The sequence below is a fragment of the Pinus tabuliformis genome, chromosome 8, assembly GCF_031772625.1.
Source record: "Pinus tabuliformis cultivar Carrire ecotype Pingquan chromosome 8, CPIR1, whole genome shotgun sequence".
In the NCBI taxonomy this organism is placed as follows: Eukaryota; Viridiplantae; Streptophyta; class Pinopsida; order Pinales; family Pinaceae; genus Pinus; species Pinus tabuliformis.
In genome coordinates this window covers 1,028,371,888-1,028,382,670 of record NC_142294.1, presented here as the reverse complement: position 1 = coordinate 1,028,382,670, position 10,783 = coordinate 1,028,371,888, and positions in this window count along the sequence as shown.

Genomic DNA, 10,783 nt, shown 5'->3' with positions numbered 1-10,783 from the left:
AAAACAAAGTTCGGTCCGCCCCCTTATCACTCCTCCATGTGGCGAAATACGGTAAATCCTACATCCCATAATCCCGCAATATCGGCGAATCAATGGGGTTCTGACTTAATAGACCTTGCGGGGGCTAATTTTGTGATACAATGTAAAAGTCCCAAGAAAGGTTGAAAACCAAATACAAAGGAAACGCATGAAAAACAGGGGCAGGCGGCCCCCTTTCTCTCTCCTCCATGTGGTCGTATGATGGTATGGCATATCGGCGATGGGAAATCCCACATTATCAGGAATCGTAGGAACAGAGGAGCTACCTCCCCAAAAACCTTACGAGATTGAGATATTGTGATTTAGTGCAAAATCTTCGAGGAGGGCCGAAATTCATTAACAAAGGAAATGTCTACGAAAACAAGTTCGGACAGGCCTTTTTATCTCTCCTACAGGGGGCCATGTCGCAGCATATGATCAGAGCTAACAGGGTAGTTGACGTCATAAATGACATGGCAGTATGCAGGACACATGGCAGTACAAATGCTGATGTGGCAGTTGACACGTGTCACTCAATTTTCAGCATTTTCAATGTTTTCAGGGGTCCCATGGGGCCATATTCAGGTGACACGTGTCACCACCTACAGGGAGACACGTGGAAATGATGATGTCACCCCACATATCAGTGATTGCACAAAGTGTAAGTTCTTTCCCTCGTCAATACTCCTTCCTCGCCTGTGATTACAATATGCAGGAAACCCTCCCGGATGCGATATGTTTTAGTGGTTCTACCTCAGGAGGATTTCACATCTATACTATCGGCCCACACTAAGGAGAAAGGTAAAAGATCCCCCTCTCCTGAAATGCGATTTTGATGTACTAGGCAGGCTCAATCCCACAAATCAGCGATCGCAGTTGTCTAGGGAAGAAGCTTAAGGTAAAGCACAGTAAAGAGCCGATATGCAAGATTTTACATTACAAAGGAAACAGGCCCCCAGACATAAGTCTGAAGGCCTTAGCGCCTGAAAGGTTAAGTCCCTAGTCCCAGCTTGAGGTTATATGAAGACAATGGTGATAAGAGCACTACACCAAAGGGGGGTTTAAAGGGAATTCACAACGCACTTGTTTCGTGTTATTCATGTCTTAAAGGCCCGCATTTGAAGGAATCCCTGGTACATCATAATACACAAAACCAGGCTTTTCAAAGCTCTGGTAGTGTCTAGTAGAGTTTTAATAGGTAGATGGGTTAGAAACTAAATACTTAAATGGAGCATGGCGCATCATTGGAGTAGTACATGGGACTCAGGAAGATTAATGGCTCAGCATGGAACCTTGTCCCTCTACACAACAAAAGACCATGAATATGGGAACTTGCAGTTGACCCAACCCTTACTTCACAGAACAAGGAATCCGAGCAGTAAAGGCAAAAATGACGGGGTCAGTTGAGTAGCACAGGAGGCCATACCATGAGAAAATTACAGCCTGAGGTAGAGATGATCACAGGATGGGTATAGAGAATTTTTCATTTACTTTTTTGTCTGGTTATTTACTTAATTTTTTCCTGTAACATGCCTTCCTTTCAATGAGGCTTTTAATTCTGTAATGTTTTGGGCCACAAAACCATCTCTGACTGAGACAACTAGTCGACCTAATAGCTAAGACTAGGCTAGAGATATTTTACTGTAATGAATTTTCTTCTCCCCTCTCTAGATAAATAGGGGAAGGCAAGACTTAGAAAAGGTTCAGAAATTCTATAGAAAACACTACATGCTATTTTCAGATTGTACCTCTTTGTAACACATATTTTTTAGAATATCAAGGGAATGGTGGTGATTCCCTCTTCAAGAATTACAGTATGTGTTCCCTCTGTTGAAACCCATTTTGTATTCATATTTCTTCTTTGTATTCATGCAATCATAGCTGCTAGAAATATTTCAAGCTTCCTCATAGATTTATTTGTATTGATACGTGAATGCAAGTGCATGTAATTATATTACAGATTCACTTGTACCAATATTGTTGATGCATATACCTATGTGGACTATTGAAATCATATCTTTAAATCTGCAACACGTGAATCATAGCATTCAACCCCTCCTTCATCCATTATTTCTTCTAGTAACTCAAATAATTATAGAAATCCTTAATGCCTCAAGCTCTATGTGTTAAGTGTAGAAGTCTTGAAGCCTTATGCTCTATGTGATGAGCTTCTCCTTCTCTTTTTCCTCTCTCATCTCCTCTACAAAATCTTATTAAGCTATAAGCCCTTAGACTACTCGGCCTCCACTATTTTTATGCATATTTCTGAGATCTGAACCTGTGAATAAGTACCAGAAATTCATGTCTTATTTCTTTGGATAAATGAACCAATCAATTTCAGATGTGTGTTTGTGTGTAGAACATAAGTGATGTCTCCAGTTTCCTGTAAATCATTTGAGACACACCAATCATGTGCCCAAGCACTGTTCTTGGAAGCAATTTGAGGTTGTCTCTGGGAGCTACAATAGTGGATATCATGGTAAAGCTTGTTATTACATGTTTATTCTTTGTCCTAGTGATCTAGGATGGATTATGGTAAAATTTGGTTTCTATGTATGAGGGTGAGGTGGTTTAGTCTCGGGATGCTCTAGTTGGTTCTTTTGGTTTGAGTCACACATTCATGCTTGGAATATGGCACGGGGGTGAATGGCTGAAGAGATATTTGGCTTAGCCATTCTATGGTCAGGTGGAACATGGTAGTCCCATACTAGGTTGGATTTCACATTCATTAATAAGAGGTTCTTTCCTTGATATCTTATGTATAAATGTATTGGTTTATATGTGGATTTTATTGTTGATGTATCCTTGATATTTATTTTTTTATTATGTTGGTTATAAGCATGTATTATGACAATGATGATGTATGTCTTTCCTCATGTTTTGATTGGTAAATTAATGAACAATGTATCTATGACCTAATAGATGATAATGCAGTTAATTATGTAAGGGAACAATGCTTCATAGCGATTCTCAGATAAGTATGAGACCCTTATGCTCAGATCTATTATTTACACCTGTAGATTACATATTTGTGATATGTTTGATGAAATCCATATTATGGCTAGTGGGGGTTCATTCAAGCCCTTGCTCAAGTAATTGCATTTGAATCATCATTACTTTGTTATTTTTCTACTCTAAAGGTGTCATTTAATTCTAGGTAGTGACCTCGGCTATGGGCCTGAAAAAATGGCTCAAATCCCAAGGACACTAGCACAACACTGAGAAAAATAGTCCCTGAACATTGGCATGCCATGTTATGGGAGCATCTAGAGCCCTCTGGGCACTAGCATTCCCATAGCAAGGGAGATTCTAGGGGTTAATTGGTCTAAAAAGTTAGTGGGGCCGAGGGGCTAGTTGCCGGAAAGGTTGGGATGGTTCCTGGGAGACCTATAGCTAATGTGGAAGGTTTGTATGTTGTGTTTCCGTCGATTCCACTTCCTTAAGGTCACACAGGAGGTTGAATCCCATCATAGTAGCCTCTCGTCGCATGTGTACCCCGGCTGCCCAATTACTTGGGTAGATGTGGGAGGAGGGTGTTACAAAGTGGTATCAAAGCATGGTTCACCCCTCATACTGAATGGGCAGTATGTTGGTCATGCATTCATGTTGGTTGCATATGTGTTCCTTCTGCTTGTAGCCAATGTGCTTGTTGTGTTTTCATGGTGTTGATGGTTGTAATGATGTCACCATGTGAAGGTTGATGATGTTGTTGTTTTTGGGATCCTTTAGTCATGATTTCATGTCAGTTGTATATGCATTTGTTATGCATGTCAGTGTCCATATGTTATTTTGCATGTATTGTCATGGTTATAGTTATGCATGTATAGTAGGTAAAGCATGCATTGTGAGGTCATTGTATGCATTTTAGGTCATCGTGATGTTTTTGGTTATTATGATGTTGATGTGTTGGTTGAGGTAGAGCTAGAGATGTGGATCATCAAAGTGAATTTGCAGCATTGGACCTCGAGGAAAGAGCATGTTGTCATACAGGTTTGTATGTTGGTCAGGTAGGTAGGTTAAGGATTGTTATATTCATTATGGTTATGTGTATGCCTTTTATTCTATTGATGTTATGGTTACATACATGATAGATGCTAGTTTATTAGTGTAGTCATATACACATGTGGCGAATAGTCATGAATGATAGTAACTTGTGGTTGTATGCATTGCTATTGTTGTTTTATGTTAGATAACTTGACGATTATGTTACATGTTGTTGATGAGAATGTTATAGGTTAAATTGTTGTTGTTATATGATAGTTAGCTTGATGATTAGGTTACATGTTGTTGAAGAGCATGATATATGACTTATTTTTGTTATATGTTAGTAACTTGATGATTAGGATTATTGCAACTAAGATCTTGATGTTATATGTATCATACTAAATTGGATTGGCCTATGCAGATGGAAAGGGTTATGACATTCAGGTATGAGTCAATATGTTGTGACATTATGTCATACTAATCAAGAATGATTTTGCAGATGTGATTATTATGTATGAATGATAATTGTTTGAGTTTATGATGTGAATATGTTAGCTAGTGAGTATTATGGATAGCATGGACTTATGTATGTTTGAGTTGATATGTTGTGAAGTTATATCGTGATAATCTAGATTGATTGTGCAGACAAGATAGCCTCCCCTGAGATACATTAAGGTATGAATTTTCTTATGTCGTCTATTTGGTGTTTGAATGTTTGACTATGTTGTTTGTTTGGTATCTAAGTGTTTTGTGTCTATTATGTCGTCTATATGGTGTCTGAATGTTTGATTAATTGAATGATATAAGTAATTATCTATAAGATTTCTTGCCAAAATGGTCTTGTTTTAAGATGGTTTTACTCACACATATGTGTTGAGATAGCTTAGATGTACTTGAGTGTAAGTAGGTGGTAGTTGTAGCATTATGTATTATGACTAATGAATGGGAGTTGATGTTTTAGTATGACATGGTTGTTAGACTTGGTAAAGGTTGATTTCAAATTAATATACATGATGTCTTGATCTTTGGAACGTGATATTGACATGTGCGAGTAGTTGCAGGGAAACATGCCTGGTATTAGCTTGACAAGGTAACAATTGATTTTCTTATATATACTTAACAGTTAGGTGAAGTGATAGCATATAGTAAGACTCAATTGTAGTAAGGTAAATGGTAAAAGAAAAGGAATTGGGCAAGACTTCCTTTGGTTATGTTTGTAAACCCTAATTCGAAACGAATGATTGTTTTGCATACAAGAAGCCTTCTTAACCTTGATTTTGTCGAATATGTGTTATATTCATGAAAATGTATTTGATAGGTACATCAACTAGTTGTTAGTTATAGATGGATCCTTCAAAGGATTTGAGTCCCTTGAGAGATGTCTTGGATTTGTTCAATTGCAAGCAAAGTGCTTGGCACATCAAGGTAAGGTGACTGGTGTATTATTATGTTCATTTATGCATTGACAGTTATGTGTTTATGGAAATATGATGTAGGTGAATGCATGGCAAGAGACTTCCATGAAATTGTGAAGAAGGCTCAGGTTGAGCTTTCCTTTGGAAGCACTGGGAAACCATGGGTTTGAGTCATGGTGTTTGCTGCTAGTCTTGTGCTTTCGGTGTTTTGTGATTTTCCTGTCCTTGATTTTTAGTTTTGTTTATTTCTGGTGCAAGGCCTTTCCACCTTGTCCTATTGTTATTGGTTTTCATGGTTTTCTTCTTGTTTCATTTTTTCTTGCCTTTTATGTCTTGAGGGTCTTGGGAATTGGTTGGGAAAGACGAAATTTAGTGGATCTCAGGGAGAGCTGAATGAAATCTAACAGGAAATGAAAGACTCAGAAGAAGTCAGTGCATGTATAAGGGAAACTAAGGGTAAGAGTATGATAATCAGTTGGATTGGTTGGGTCCATTGGTGTAAATGGACAATGGCAGGATAGTGGTGAGAAAAGTAATCAAGAAAGGTAAAGTGAATGGATGTGAGGCATTTGATTCCTTGGCTATCTTGGGAATGGTTGTTCTCAATGTTGTGCATGGATAAAGGGAGTTATCTTAACCTTGACCTTATGTTATCTGGTAATTATGTTATGATCATGATTATGTTGATGTTTATATACATATGTATGTGTGTGTGTGTGTGTTGTTGTCTGACAAGATCATGATTGTTTTATGTTGATGTTTATATGTATTATATGTGTGTGTGTGTGTGTGTGTGTGTGTGTGTATGCATGTGATTTTCTGACAGGGTCATTAGGAATCGTTCTTATGGAAGAATGATTGCTTATGCAGGTGAATGGCATGAATAAATTCTTGGTTCATAAGGAATCAAGTGGGAAGAGTAGCCTGATAGATCTCTAAGGTCAGTATCATGTGGATATGAATTGATATTATGGGATTACACTATGTCTATGTTTATTATATGGACAAGCTAATGCTGAGAGATACATTAGCGGACTGTAAACAGTGTGATCTACGACATGCTAGGATATATATGGATGGTAGAGAGACATTGGAAGCAAGGTTTCTTGGTAGAGACAGTGTGGTTTTGGATGTGTGGTACTAAAATTGTGCATATGTTGTATATGTTGTACATATTTCATCTGTGACGTTATGTGCATGTGGTGTTGTGTATATATAGTGTGTGTACATGTTGTTTATGTAATGTTATGAGAGGGCGGTACAGATAGTGTTGTGTGATTGTTGCATATGCAGTGTTGGGTATAGATGGTGTTATTTGCATGTTGTACATCATATGGTGTTGTGTGCATATGGTGTTGTGCGCATGTTGGATATGCAGTGTGTGTGCACAGGGTGTTATGTACATGTATATGCAGTGCTATGTACATATGGTGTTGTGTGCATGTAGTACATATGGTGCTATGTATATATGGTGTTGTGTGCATGATTGTACAAGTGGTGATGTTGGCATTTGGTGTCATGTACATGTTGTACATATGGTGTTGTGTGCATGTGGTGTTGTGTACATATTGTACATGTGGTGTTGTGTGCAGGTGGTGTTGTGTACATGTCATGCATATCATGTTGTGTACATGTCGTGTCGTGTCCATGTGCATGTGGTGATGTGTACGTCTAGAGTTGTGTACATGTTGTACAGGTGGTACAATGTACATGTGGCATTGTGTACACATTGTGCAGGTGGTGTTGTGTACATGTGATGTTGTGCACACGTTGTGCAGGTGGTACTATGTATATGTTGTACATATGGTACTAGTATACATGTGGTATTGTGCGCATTTCGCACATGTTGTGTTGTGAGCATGCGGTACTATGTATGTGCATTGTGTAGTCATGGTATCATGACATATGTATTCATTGTGTTGTACTCTATGTACGTATTTGTGTTGTGTTTTACATTGGGTGTAGGTGTATGTATTGTGTTGTGTTGTACACTGGATTTAGGTGTATGTGTGGTATGTTAGGTGTAGGTGCATGTATTGAATGGTGTTGTATGTTGTGTGTGGTTGTATGTGTGTGATGCACACTATGTATATGTGCACAGGGTTGAGGAGAAGGCATTGGGTGTTTTTTGGGTGTGGAAACCAATTCGGTGTGCATATGAAATAAGGACAAAGGTAGAAGCTAAGGATCGATTAAAGGATAAGAATCAATATTTTATGTTAGTTTTATTATGCATGTGATTTATGATTCTGGTCTATGATGATTACATGTGATCTATGATTCTGGTTTATCAAGGTTACATGTCATTTATGATTTTGATCTATGATGGTTGTGTTTTTAGCTAACCTGATGTGATATGTTTATTCATGATGATTTGATCAAACAGTGAGTTTGACTTGTGGTGACAGGAAGTAAACAGGATTGCAAGTGTACCTTATTGATGAGATACTAATGAGGTATGATGTGAAATTATTTCAATTTATTTTAAATATAATGGAAGTTATGTGCTTGGTACAGGAAGCATGAAAATTCCTGGTTGGTTGGTTGAAACTGACTACAAAAATTAGTAGCAATAGCAAAAGGAATTGGAACAGGCAATAGTATGTTGGTAAAAAACTCTAGAAGCAGGGCCATTGTAGGAAACTGGCATCCAATAGTGTCGATTGATTTCCATGAGCATGCTATGACTGGTATGATGGTTTTGAGGAAGGTATTTTCCTTGGTAGCTTGACCTTATGATGTGAGGAAGCCTTGCCAAGGGATGGATTGCCCAGGATAGGGGATGCCAGGGAACTTGGAAGGTGAGTGACTGCATGGAAGGGGTGACTAGATTGCCCAAGGGACTATGTAGCAAAGAATGGAATGTAGGGAATGGATTGTTTTAGTCATTAGCATTGCCAAATGGAATCGGATGCACATTTGGAGTGCACCCTGGAACAATGAGTTGGTAACTGTTCATAGAGAGGACAATTGGCGCAGGATTATAGCACTAGACATTGGATGCAGATTTGACTTTGATAGTAGATTATGGACTTCTTGGGAAGGAAGTGAATCCTGGTACTACTTTGAGGGTGGCGGTGTGAGCCTTTGGATTCCCTTACTGCATATGCATGCATCGTATCCTTTTATTTGTTGGTTGAGCAAATGTGCATATGTGCATATGTGTATATTATTGTAAATATTGTATTGAGTTGGATTTTTAAAGCTCCATAGACCATATGATTATTTGTTGAGTGAAGAAAATGTGTATTTGTGTATATGTGGTTATTATTGTAAATACCATAATGTGTTGTGTTATAAAGCTCCAGTACACAGTATGTTTGTCATGTTTTAGCAGATGGTCATTGTAAATACTGCAACGAGCTATGTTATAAAGCTCCATGGGCAGTATGTTTTGTTTCCAGCGGTCCTTTTGGTTATAGGTGTCATTAAACACCAAGGAGGGTGTTCCCCAAGGGGGAGGGTTCTGTAGCAGCCCTGGTTAAAAATGCATGTAAAAATATATAAGACCACGGTTGATGGGACACATATTCCAAGCTAAATGTTGGGCAAAACATCCTAGTGGGTGTTCATTCCATTTATTGTGGCTAAGGAATTTGGCAAAGGAAATGGCAAAGGATTTGGAAAGGTAAGAGGCATTAATTGGAATTTTATTTATGAAAATAAAGGAAATTAGGATAAAATGGAGGTGAAAGGTCACAGGTTGGATATGAGGAAATTGAAGTAAAATAATGGAAAATGAAGAAAATAGAGGCCTCATTAATAAAAAGGCTTCTGAGGATCAGTTGGAAGGATCTTTTGGCAGGTTTTTGGTGGAGCTCTCTTCTATTCTTTATCTCTCTCACTCTTGGACATGATTTTTCTTGGAGCACTTTTGCATTGGATCAAGAAAAGAAAAGAAGGTAAGAGGAAGGAAGGAGCAAGCAAGGAAGAGCAGGATCAAGTAGTTATAGCAAGATTCTTTGTAGGTATCAATTTGTGTGTGTGTTTTCCTTGCTATATTTGGCATGCATGGTATTCAATGTGTTTCTTTTGCTATTATGTTATGGGTTTTTCCAGGTGTGATAGTGTTTTCAGCCTAGCCTTGCCATTTCTAGATAGCCATTGTGTGATGGGGTTCTTATGTTTTGGTTGAGCTAGATTCTCAAACGGATTCGAAGTTTAGTGAGGTGGATCTCTAAATGATAGAACACATGGCCTAGTAACCCCTAAACCAAACTGTGGGTTGCATTAAATTCGGATGGTGTGTTGCCTCGGTGGGCCTAGGAATCCTCGACCGGTGAATGGAGGGATATATGGTAAAGCCTAGAGGTGGGTGCTCTCCATCAGGCCTAGTAATCCCAGGATGGGATATGCGGTAAAGCTTGGAGAGTGGGTCTCGGTTTAGGGCCTAGTGATCCAGTGTGGATTGTGGTAAAGCATGAGAGACTATGAGACAGGAAAATTCCTCATGGTGTAGGTGGAGAAATACGGTGGAATCCATGCTTGTTTTGGCCTAGTGATCTGGTGGAGATCATGGTAAAGCATGTTGTTACATGTTTATTGTTTGGCCTAGTGATCTAGGATGGATTACGGTAAATCTGAGTTTCTATGGATGATGGTGAGGTGGTTTATCCTCACGATGCCTTGGTTGGTTCTTTTGGTTTGAGTCCCACATTCATGCTTGGAATATGGCACGAGGGTGAATGGTTGAAGAGATATTTGGCTCAGCCATTCTATGGTCGGGTGGAACATGGTAGTCCCATATAAGGTTAGATTTTTCATTCTTATGTATAAATGTATTGGTTTATATGTGGATTTTATGGCTGATGTATCCTTGATATTTATGTTTTTATTATGTTGGTTATAAGCATGTATTATGACAATGATGATGTATGGCTTTCCTCACGTTATGATTGGTAAATGAATGAACAATGTATCGATGACATAATAGAAGATAATGAATCTAGCGATATAAGGGAACAATGCTTCATTGTGATTCGCATATAAGTATGAGACCCCTATGCTCAAATTTGTTATTTACACCTGTAGAATACATATTTTTGATATGTTTGACGAAATGCATGTCATGGATAGTGGGGGTCCAATCAATCCCTTCTTCAAGTAATTTCATTTGCATCATCATTACCTTGTTATCTCTATGCTCTAAAGGTGTCATTAAATTATGGGCAATGACCTGGGCAATGGGCCTAAAAAAGTGGCTCAAATCCCAGGGACGTTGGCACAACACTAAGAAAAATAGTCCATGGACATTGGCATGCCATGTTGTGGAAGTGTCCAAAGCCCTATCGATGTTGGAATGCCCATAGCATGGGAGATTCCAAGGTTTTATTAGTCTAAAAACTCAATGGGACCCAGGGTCTGGT